Source organism: Trichosurus vulpecula, chromosome 8, assembly GCF_011100635.1.
Source record: "Trichosurus vulpecula isolate mTriVul1 chromosome 8, mTriVul1.pri, whole genome shotgun sequence".
Classification (NCBI taxonomy): Eukaryota; Metazoa; Chordata; class Mammalia; order Diprotodontia; family Phalangeridae; genus Trichosurus; species Trichosurus vulpecula.
This window is the reverse complement of record NC_050580.1, coordinates 44454994-44467245: the sequence shown is the minus strand read 5'-3', so window position 1 is coordinate 44467245 and position 12252 is coordinate 44454994. Positions and strand designations below refer to the sequence as shown.

The following is a 12252-nucleotide window of genomic DNA, read 5'->3' as shown; positions in this document are numbered from 1 at the left end:
CCATAATGCAGCATAGCTTTTATTGATGTATGTCTTATGCCCCCTGGTGGATGGTAACTTCCTGGAGGGTGGAGACCATGTTTTAATGACCTTTGTCTCTTCTAGCATCTAGCTGAGTTAGTGACTTATATGGAGTAGAGACTTGATAAATATACATAGAATAAATGAATATGGACTCTGATACAACCATTTCTTTTTGTCTCTCAAAATGCTATTTCCTTTTAGGATCATAGGATTATAATTCCCCTCTGAGCACTACTACTCTTTGCAGGTGAATATGTAATCAAAATAGCTGACGTTTATAAAATATTTAATGATTACAAAGCTCATTATAGTGATTGCTTCATTTGATTCTTTGTGAAGTAGGTAGGACATATATGATTCTTTTCATCTTACAGATGAAGAAACTGAGGTTCAGAGAGATTAAAGGACTTTACCAAGGTTACAGAGTTAGAGAGTATTGGAGTAAGGATTTGAATCCTGGTCTCCAGAACCCAAGTCTGGTACTCTTCTTCAGATAGATTCACTGTAGAGCTGGAGGTGAGTTCTGAAGTTCCTTCCTCTCCCTCCTATTGCTTCCCCCCCTCCCCATTTTAAATTACTTCATGTTTATGTTGTATATACTTTATATTGAAGCCAATATGGAGTAGCCGATAGAGAACTGGGCTCAGAGTCAGGAAGACCTGGGTTGAAGTCCCATCTCTTATACATACTAGCTGTGTGATCTTGGACACAATACTTAACCTCACAATGCCCCCATTAACTCTTTAAGATTAAGTTGCAGAGAATGTGTCTGTCTGCATTGGTAAAAGAAATGCATTACAGGGATTTCCTGAATCAAGTGGCCTCCAAACTTTTCTGATTAAGCATCAGTTAAATAATTCTAGACATGTACCGCCCCCGCCCCGTATATGCATATTTACTTATTAATTAATTATGCCCATGCTGACAATTAAGTACATTGTAAAACATACACAAAATAGAAATTTAAACAGATGAGATAAAGAGGAAATAACATTTGACTTGAGGGAAGGGACTAAGCATTTTTATATAACAACTACTATGTGCCAACCACTGTGGTAAACACTTTTTACAAATATTATCTCATTTGATCCTCACAACAACCTTGCAAAAGAGTTGTTATTATTATCTTCATTTTACACATGAGACAACTGAGGCAAACAGAGAGTACGTGAGTTGCTCAGGGTCACATAGCTAGCAAGTATCTGAGGCCATCTTTGAACTCGTCTTCCTGATTCCAGGCCCAAGACTATTCACAAGAATGGTAGTTCCTTCAGCAGAAAGGAACATTTGGAAGAAGTGTTGAGGTTTTTTTCAGGAGGGGAGATAATGTAAAGATTTGAGCTATAGATCACAAGCCATCCATGCCTACATATCCTGTGAGATTGTCCCACACAAACTCAAAGAGGGTGGAGTGGGATTCTTAGTCATTGGTCACTGAGCACAGAGCTTTTCCTCCAAGTTGATATGAGGAATAGGGGGTTGTGTGCTGGGTCAACAGAGAGGTTCTTAATGGCATCTGCACAGCAGCTTCTGTCAGTACCAGGTAGCAGTTAGCTTAAAACTACCTTGCCAGACCCACTTCCATCCCCACAAGGGGAAAGGATGGGAGCTTCTATGGAAGGAGACAGAATGGAGAGTGTTGGGGAACACTGAGAGTAGTAGTTGTGTTGGAGAAAAGCTCTGTAATTGGCAAATGGTACCTGACCAAGGGGCATCTAGGGGGCACCATAGTGCAGAGAGCTCTTGACTTAGTCAGGAAGAAGCATCTTCTTGTGTTAAAATCTGGCCTCAGACACTTACTAGCTGTATGACCCTGGGCAAATCATTTAACCTTGTTTGCCTCAATTCCTCATCGGTAAAATGACCTGGAGAAAAAAACGGCAAACCATTCCATTATCTTTGCCAAGAAAACCCCAGAACAGGTCATGAAGAGTTGAACACAACTGAAAGACAACTAAACAAAAACAATATCTAACCAAGGAGCCCCTGTCTCCCATTTTGGAGCACACTGACATACAGTGATGAAATCACAAATCTGGTTAAAAAAATTTTATATGTTAATTTAAATGCATGCTCCCCTAAGTAGAATATAATCTCCTTAATCAATATGATAATTTTTTATATTTCTTGCACCTACCACAATCCCTGGCATGCAGTACACATTTAAGAAATGCTAGTTGTATTAAATGGATTCTATACCTGAAGCATGAATCATCCCTATGATATCTATACATTGGTCAGTAGAGCAAGGTCCTCTAAATACTATGATCCTATGAACATACCTGAAAAGCTTCCCCTAGTATACCTGCTTGAGGCAATCTATTCTGTTTTTGGACCACTACAGAATTTTTTCCTTTTTTAGAGACAAAATCTGCCACTCAATCAGCTCATTGGTCCAAGTTCCTCCTGGGTCAAGCAGAATTGGGCCCCGGCTCAGCCACTAACTAGCTGTGTGACTTTGGTAAATCATTTCAAGTCTCTGGGCCTTACTTTTCTTATCTGTAAAAAGGAGCAAGGTGAACTAGATGACCTCTGGGGTCCTTTCCAGCTCTAGATCTATGATCCTGAGGTCTACAAAGTGTTTTTCATAAGAAAATATTTTCCCAATATATTATTTTCATCTTAATTTTATTGATAAAGAATCTAAGGAGCAAAGAGATTAAATAAATTGTCCAAGGCCCCAAAGCAAGAAAAGAGCCAAACTAGGGCTTGAGTCCAGGTCTCCTGAGTCTTACCTTGACCATTTGTTTTGCTTTACTATGTTGCTTCTCCAATTTTTATTCACCAACAAATTCCCAAAGGCATTACTTTTTAAAGTCACTGATAAGTGCTTGACAAAAATCAGATGTGTGTTTCAAATAACCCTGGCAGGCTGGACAGCAGCAATTCCTCCAAGGAAAGGTGACTTCTATGGGAAGAGTGGTAGAGGAAGTCAGCCCCAGGCCAAGTCCAGGCAATTGGAAATTTCACTTCATTTATTTTCTGTAGAGATTCAAAATGGAGTTGCCTGCCTTCTTCCATGATATCCTCCGGCAACAAGCTTCTATTTTTGCATTTCATTCAAAAAACAGATGAGATGTTCAACATAATTTGCAATTAATGGGGGCCTTGGAGGGCTCAGGAAGCTATGATCAATGGGCACTGTTTCTCCAGAGAGGGACTGGTGATTTGATCCTCCTTTTGACTTGGCAACTTGCTTTTAATTCTCCCTTGCTGCCTGTTATAAACACCCTGTGTGCCAATCACTTTCAAACACCACAATGTTAAACAGTACAAGCTGGAAATGGACCACAACATGGATGACTCACATCCCACAGCCAGGGGTGAGGGGGTGGATGTGCTGAAGCTGTGGGGGAAATTGATTCCATGAAAAAGAGGGAAGGTTCAGAAGAAAAGGTGGAGATTGGGGCAGTTGTCAGTGTGTGTGTGTGCATGCGCACGCGCGCGCGCATGTGTTCAGGGAGGCCCTTTGGTTTGGGCCTATATTTAACTTTGTGGGGAGTGTTTAGTATGGAACCTCTCTTCAATGACACAAATTAGCATCTCATCTGCCATTTACAGAGTTAGAGAATTGCTGGGGGCATTGAGAGTTTAAGTAATCTACCCATGGTCACACAGTTAATATGTGTCAGAGGACTTGAAACCATCTCATATAAGACTGCCCTCTGATGAGTGACATGTAGACATATACTGTATCAGAGTCCCTCTTGTGTGGACATGTACATTTTCTTGGACACACAAAAGAGAGATCTTGTAAGAAAACTACATGACTGGAGAATAGATATAGTGACTTTTCATACATGTATTTAAATATTCTAATCCATGATAAAGTAACTAACCCATAATGAGGCCTCACTCTATAAGGCATGTAATTGTGTAGTAGCAATGAGTCTTTGTCTCAGAGTCTCAATTAGTCTCAACGACTTTGAGCAGTCAGAACCTTGGACAGGGATTAGTTGTCAGTCCATCCAGCATCATGCCCAGCTCTTCTATATCGCCTCATCTAGGAGCCTGATTTATTCTATTTTCCCTGCCTCACACACCCACTTGTTAGTATTTCCTCAGAAATTACTTTGCATTTACTTTCAATATATCTTGCATTTAATTATCTATGTATATTTTGTTTCTCTCCAGGAGAACTTTAGTTCCTTGAGGTCAGGACCTAGCAACTTTGTTCTCTACGCCTAGTACACAGCAGGAGCTTAATAAATGCATGCTCAATGTTAATTTGACAGTTTATACCTTATCTTACTAGCTACTCTTCTTATATTCATTCCTAGGTTCTATGTCAATCAAAACTGAGCAAAAATCATTACCTTAGTAAGTACTTTAGTTGAGTTAAATAAATGAGCAATAGATATAGGTCTTTGATGATCATAATGATGATGACAGGTAGCATTTAATCATTTCAGTTTATTTTCACTACAACTCTGAAATTTAGGCACTACTATTCCCATTTTACAGATGAGGAAACATGCAGATTAAAATTAAGTGACTCACCCAGGGTCAGACAACTAGAAATTATCTGAGACCAGGTTTGAACTTAGGGCTTCCTGATTCTAGGTCCAGCCCTTTAGGCACCACTAAGGTGGATTCCTATAGTTAGTATCTTAATAAACATTTATTAAGAGCCTACTGTGTGCCAGGCACTGTGTTATGCAATGAAAATACAAAAAGAGGTCAGGGACCCTTGCCCTCAGGGAGCTCATAATCCAATGATCCCCACAGAGTGGAACATCACTCTTGCTGGAAGAGTGAATAAAACAGAAAATTCAGCTGCTTGATATGAACCTCTTGGCTCACACTGGATGCAGTGAGGAGTAGTTTAGTCATTCACACCAGTCAATATTAGTTAAGAGGTATAAGTCTTCTCCCCAGATCAAACAGCTAACTCCTAGACTGTTGACTCTCAGTGTTACATACTCATTGGCTTAAATGGATAGAACTTGCTCAATGGATAGGAACCAGCACTGTTCACATCAATTAGGGTCTGCCTTCACTCAGCATTGTTGGTTTAGGAGGAGCCATTTGTGGTTTGTTCCAGGTTCCAGGGGAAAAGACCAAGACTTTTCCTCTTCTCCATCATTCTCAGTCTCTGACCTTCACTTTCAAAGTTCCCCCAATGATCCCCTAACCCCTATGTAGATTCCTATAAAATCACTTTAAAGACACATATTCTTTCCCCCAGTGCCTTCCAGGAGATATGGTCCCTGGGGAAAAGCATGCAAATCCCCAGACATGATTCCTTTGCATAAGCAAACTGGGGTGAAGATTGACAGCTTCTTGAATCTTAATTCTTCCTAAGCTGACTCTCCCTTGCCAATTTGTCCTAACAGTCCCTAACATTTGTATCTGACTAGTTCTGTATATATTCTTATGTTGCTGTTTTTGTTCTGTCTGCCCATTTTTGATTGTTAAGCCCTTCAAGGCCCTTACCTTCTTCTTTCCTACTGCATTTAGAGACATGGTCTGTACATAATGGTAGTATCTACAAATATTCATAAGACAATTCCCAGGATTCTGCTTTAATTGCTCCCACAGACTCACTGAGTGACTTCTATATTTCATATCTCTGGCCAATCACTCAGCTTCTCCATCTGCAAAATGGAGTCACCACCATCTATATCCCAGCGTGAGAAGCAGTGGCCCAGTTGTATCAGACTCAAGGGTCCTTCTGTCCAGGGAGATATGCTTCAGAAAGATACAGGCAAGCAGGATTTTGAGTCCTGGGATTTGGAATTCATTAGTGATGACCCAGAAGTGGAATCTATTTGTCAGAACAAGTAACAATTCTTGCTTAAGTTTAAAGTTCTGAGGGTAAAGAAGAAATCTTGGAATGACAGATTTAGAGCTGGAGGGGAACGAGAGGATTGGAGATTTAGAGCTGAAGGGAGACCTTAGAAGATATCTGGTACAAGCTTCTCATTTTACAGACAAGGAGATTGGGGTCCAGTAGGGTTAAAAGACTTCTCCCAAGTCACCAATGTAGTAAATAACAGAGCTGGGATTTGAACTCACATCTTCTGCTTTCAAATCCAATGCTGTTTCCGTTCGACTGTGCTGCCCCTCACTCTTTCCTTTCACCTTCCTAGACAAGGAGAAGAATCTGCAGAGACAACAGCTCATGACCCAAATGAACACAAATGGGTCATGGAAATGTAGTTGCTGCCAGAGGAGAGAAACCCAGAAAGCCATCTGCACAGTCAGATGCAAGGGGCCTGGGCTAGACAAGTATTATGAGTAGAACTCAGAGAGATGAGGGACCAAATCTCTGAGGGAAAGAAAGAGGGGAGCAGGCTGCTATCTGAAAGGCTTCAAGAGGACAAAGGCCAAGTCCCAGGGAGTAGAACTCATGGGGATCAGAGAAAATGTTGAGATGCTGAATGTCTAAGGAGTTGGGGCTGAGGATGAAGCTATTTTTCTGAAGACAGATGAGGGGCCTTATCTGAATCACACTCATAGAAGGTCTTATGAGGAAGAGAGTAACTATAGAACAAGAGTGATAAGGAAGGTCAGGCAACAAAGACACCATGGTCTGACCCTAGAGGGATGCGAGCCAAACTGCTATCACGTCAGTTCTATGAAATTTGCTTAGTCACATTCATTCATTCCTTTATAAAATATTTATTGGTAGCTTTCCACATGTGAAGGTCTATATTAAATATTGTGGGTGATATGAAGATGAATTAGGCACGGTTCCTGTCTTCAAGGAAGCTCTCAGTTTGGTTCCAATTCATCTGCTTAGATGTGCCTTAAAATTCATCATGATCTCCATCCTGTGAGTGAACTTGAGAACTGACTGTCCGTAGTGAGGTGGCCTGTTCTCTTTCCCCCTTTTCAAAACTTATCAGGTAACCTAATGTCTAAGAATTCCCTGTGAGGAGTCAGCCTGGGTTTGGAGAGGAGAAGCTCATAGAATTTTAGGCTGGCAACTATGGCAAACCTCAGACCAAGCCAAGGAGCCCAGAGGGAGTTGCGGCACTTTACCTTTCACTTGAGGTTTCTTCTGCCAGCCGCCATTTGGGAGCCAAATGGAAATCCACAGGCTCTCTGTGGATAAGTGGCACTGAACCACAAGGACGTTGGAATCTCATAAAGCTGGATGCAAAATTGGATGAAATCCAAGCCATTTGTCACCCCCAAAGACTGTGGGTGGATGGAGAAAAAAGAAGTCAGTGACACATGGAAAGACAGAGAAATATAAACAGACATAGACTAGGAGACAGAGACAGAGTACCGTAGAGATAGAAACAAGGTGCCAAAACAGTTTTAGCCTGGGAGCACAATCGAGGTTTGGCTCAGATTGTGACTGGGGTTGAGATGGTAGATAGTAGGGAGCTTTCTCTCAAATTAACTTTTGTTGCTGTTTCATTTTGCTATGGGTGCAGAATTCTTTCAAATTTTCCCAGGGACTTCAGAATTCATCCTTAGCCTGAAATGAGGGTTGGAGAAAAGCCCCAGTAAGGGGTGTTTTCAGCTCCTTTGAAGCTAGAACCTGGGATCAAACTACAGGCAGCATCAGTCTAGCAAGAGGGGTAGTTCCTTCATTGATGAACCAGGTGGGGAAATAAAACAAGCCCATTCTACTAAAAAATGCTTGTTCGTAAAGGCTGCAAATGCTCATGCATTGGATTGGGGAGCTGGCCAGCAGCCAGAGGCTCTGAGGAGCTGATATTTAAAGGGACAGGCCCTCCCTTTCTGTGAAGCTCTCTAATTCTTCACGCAGCGCTGGGAGCCATCACCTAGGTAACCAGTCTCAGCCTGCCCGCTCCTCCTCACATAGACACAGCATCTCCAGCCAGCATCTTTTCGAGAGCTGCCTTGGCGAGAGTGTAAGTGATTTCCACATTTCTCCTTCGCAGGAATGTGGGATAGAGAGTGAATGTGGAAGATGTGTAGAGGGGGCTGGCTGGTTGGGTGAGGCATGAGATTCTCCTCTCCATTATTCTATTTAGAAAATTGAGTAATGGATGCAAAGATGGGGCTTGTTGTAGCCTAGCCTTTTGAGATCTTGGGTTCTCATCTGGTTTCACTGCAAATTCAGTGTCCTCTTTGCTCTCCATTGCGACTTAGTGAGGGACACAGGGAAGGTTAGGGAGGGCTTGGGCTTTGGAGTTTCTCTGGTGTGGTCTTCTTTGCCACTTGGATCAAACTGTACCCTTGCAAGTCGGGTCTAACCAGCCAGTCACGGCTCCAGTGCATTGTCAAGAAAAGGCAATGCTCTTTTAGATTCTACAGCACTTCTCCTTAGTGAGCCAACAAGGAGGTAAAGGCTTGGGCAAAGAGTTTCCAATAATCCCAGGGGAAGATAATGTGCTTTCTGTCCAGCTATCTTTTCTCATAGCAACTTTTAGATATATCGACTTAAGAAGAGAAGTATCTAACTTCACTTGAGCGTGTGTGTGTGTGTGTGTGTGTGTGTGTGTGTGTGTGTGTGCCTGAGCCTCCACCCATGCAGATCTCAGAGACAAAGAGTGGGGAAAATTCCAAGCTGGAAAAATGTTTTTGAATCATGCTTCTCCAAAGTAGTATTTGCTGAAATGTTAGGTATATGGCTATTCTGGTTGGTGGAAATTCATTTGGTTCCTTGATACTATACAAAGGATAAGAGATTTTATTTTTTCTGTTGTAACCATAGACTGGAACACTCTCTTACTCCTTGACCTCTTCATTTAGGGATTCAGAATCTATAAAGGCAATGAGAAGTAGAATGAGGTGTTGACTGTTTTTTCAGCACATCTGGATGGATGAGTGATTTGATTATTCATGCGATATACAGGAATGGCTTAGGCTTGTAATGTTAATGCATTTGTGAGCAATAACTTGCTTTTATTTATTGATTGAAAGAAAATAAGATATATAATGATTATAAAGATTTCAGGTATTTTCAGTTATTAATGTTCTGCCCCTCCCCCATTGCTTGTTCCACTAACCCTCATATATTGTTATATATGTGAGAGGAAGTTCTCCCAAAATGAAAATCTAGCCCCAGGCCTTGAGGATGAGCAGCAGCGGTGAAGGGGGGCAAAGGGAGGAAGGAAATGAGTTTCTGTATAGGCATCTACCTTGGACACTGCTCATGTTGAAAGTTTGCTTAGGTTTCTGAAAAGAAAAGTGGCTTCTTTGGGCAAACAGAAGGAAGTAATCCCTTAAATCTTTGGTTGTTCTTTTCCATCAAAGAGGAGGAAATAAAGGTGATGGCAAGCTCCATCAGAGTCCCTTCTGTAGGCACTCATCCAGTCAAGCACAGAGCAGTGTTTCTGGAATGTGATTTCTGTCCAGTTAAATTTTCAACTCTCAGTGGATTTTTTTTAATGAAAGATGTTTGTTTTTTTTGTCAGTGATTCTTCCTATTGTTAATTTTGTCGATGTGTTAAAGGAAAGAGAGAGGTTTATTTTGTCCTGTTTGCAATAGAAGCCAACACACACACACACACACACACACACACACACACACAAAAGCACTTTTCTGAGGACAATTTTAATTAAGCCAGATCTAAAATGCTTAGTGATATGCTCAATCTGTTTCTCCCATGACTCCATTATATCTTCTGTCCTTGGGATCACAGTGTAATCATCTCTTACTTGGACTTACTTCCCCATAAATTTGATCACAGCCAACTTATGTTTTTACCATTACTTTTCATTACTGATGAATATGTCCAAGCCCAAGGTGCTCTCATTTTAGAGAGTCTTAATTTCAACCTATATTATCTGCCTGGGTCAGTTTTTTAAAATGCGCCAAATAGAATCATTTAAATAGACCTGTTCAAGGGATTTTTAAAAATAAAAATCCTCTTTTTTCTAGACTGAGGAAGCTAAGATTCTATATATTTTTTAGCAATGGGGATGGAGTGAGGGAGCAACCTCAGACTGAGATCAGTGAGTAGGCAGACACTTTAAATCTCGTATCTACTCCCAGTCATTCTTCATGCTTTGCAAACCATCCCAATTCAGTTTCCTCCATCTCACTAATAGAATAGCAGAGATAGAAAGAGCCCCCTAAAATGGGAGGAGTTCATGGCAAAGCTCTGATACTAGCCTTTGAACAGCTTGAGGTTTAAAACAGCTGACCTCTCCAGACATTTTCTACAAGACGAGGGGAAACTGCAAGTCCAGGTTGAGAGGCTATGAATAAAGATACCTATACAGAGCTGAAGTCATCCAAATACAGCCTAATCCAGGATAGACTACTCAATGCTCATGTTGCCATCATTCCCAACGTGGGCTGCTTGGGGTGTGCTCCAAGTGGACAGAAAGTAGATTTTCCATCCCAGGGACAGCTAGTTAATTTCTGATCCAATGCTCTGCAGTAGCACAATAACTAATAAAAAATAAACAGTGTCATGAATTATCATCCCCTCTTTGGCTAGCCATGGGCTTTTGATGATCCTTGATCTCCAATGCAAATTCACTGCCTCAAATCCTCAGTCCCAGTTCCTTCCTTAAAACCCAGCAAGGATGAGGTCTGCCCACTCAGAGGCTTTGCTGGATCTCAGACAATGACCTTTCATGGGTTGATGAAGAGGAAAGGGACTAGGAAAAATATCTCTAATTGCCATAGAAAGAAAAAAAGGGGTTTAAATATATTTGTCTTGTTATAAAAATCCTCACTTTATTAGAAGGTTTTGAAAATTGGATGAAAACATGTCTATGATATTCTCTGAAGCATATGCCTGTCTCAGAAGCCCCAGAGACAGGTTTTGTTCCCCAAGAAGTCAGACCTTATGTTTGCTTTCAAGAATGCTGGATCAGCTCTCAGTTATTTGTCTTTGGTTTTCTATCTTGTAAAACAGAGAGATCCTCTCAGTTACACAATGCAATTATGAGACTTGAGTAATGAAATAAGTTCTGAGATCTTGGGACGAAATTTACAGAGCTTTACAGAGAGCCATACAGTTTGTCAACCTTAATGCTCTGGCAAGCACTTTCCTCACAAAAACCTTGTGAGATTTACAGATGGGTAAACTGAGGCAGGAATTTAGGGTCATTATTGCACATATTGTTGATCTTAATTTTATAGTTGAGGAAGCTGAAGCTCAGAGGGTTGGAGTGGTTTGCCCGTTGGTATTCAGATAGTGACAGAAGAGGATTTGAACCAAGGAATCCTAACTCCAAGGCTATCATTCTTTTCATTATACCTAAATAGTCCAAGTTTACAAAGCTGTGTGGATAAGTATGTATAACAGAAAATACATGTTGGTACATGTATACGTATGTGTGTGTGTGTGTGTGCGCGCGCGCATGTGTTAAGGGTAGAGTGACCTACATTATTCCAAACTCTCAGATATTACCTACACATAGCAGGTATCTTCACTGGACTTTTAGCTATCATTCTATCTTTTGATAAGACCCTGAAGAAATGTCCTGTAATCTAGTACGTTCAAGTTGGAGATTATTTCAGATTAGGTCACTGAAATCTAAGAGGCAAAGTGATTTAAGAAACTCACATAGAATCATAGGCTCATAGATCAGAGCTAGAAGGGGCCTTAGACTTCATTTAATTCAGTTACAGATGAGGAAACTGAGGCCAGAGAAGTTAATTGTGTGTCCAGAATCATGCAGGTAGTACATGACAGAGCCAGAATGTGAACGTGCTCCTGAAACTCCAAATTCATTGCCCTTTGCACTGTAACACTTGACTATTTTTTTTCCATTAGGGTCAAACATAAGATCATACCGTTTGAGCAGGAAATTAACCTCAGAGGTCTTCTCACCCAGCCTTCTCCTTCAAAACCTAGAATGCTCTGGGCCACATGAGCAAGAAGCCTGGACACTATGGAAGAGAGCTTTTAGGACTCAATCTGGAGCCAGCCTTTGCTGCTCAGTTAGGGAAAGAGCCTTTATTCCTTAACAGGAAGAGACTTTACTTCTCAGTGTGAAGAAAATGTTATTGCCTAATTGGACAGCACTTTCACTGCCCTATGAAAGAGAGCCTTTACTGTCCAATGGAGGAGTCAGGAAGGCCTGAGTTCAAATATGAACTCAGACATTTGCTAGTTCTGTGAACCTGGGCAAGTCTCTTAATCTCTGTCTCAGTTTTTTCATCTGTAAAATGGGGCTAATAATAGCACCTACCTCCCAGGGTTGTTGAGAGCATCAAATGAGATAATATTTATAGAATTTAGCACAGTACCTGGCACATAGAAGATGCTTAATAAATACTTCCCTCTTTCTTCCTTCTTTCCTTTCTTTCTTTCTTTTTCTTTCTTTCTTTCTTTCTTTCTT

General features: G+C 41.0%; 1 protein-coding gene across 1 annotated transcript in view; it reads left to right on the top strand.

Annotated features, from left to right (window-relative positions):
- The first annotated feature begins 7726 nt into the window (after nt 1-7726).
- The window catches only part of CALY (calcyon neuron specific vesicular protein), a 116775-nt gene continuing 112249 nt past the window's right edge, over nt 7727-12252 (top strand). The window contains exon 1 of the mRNA XM_036735868.1: nt 7727-7856. The gene's annotated coding sequence lies outside the window, so the exon portion shown is untranslated. The remainder of the gene's footprint in view (nt 7857-12252) is intronic.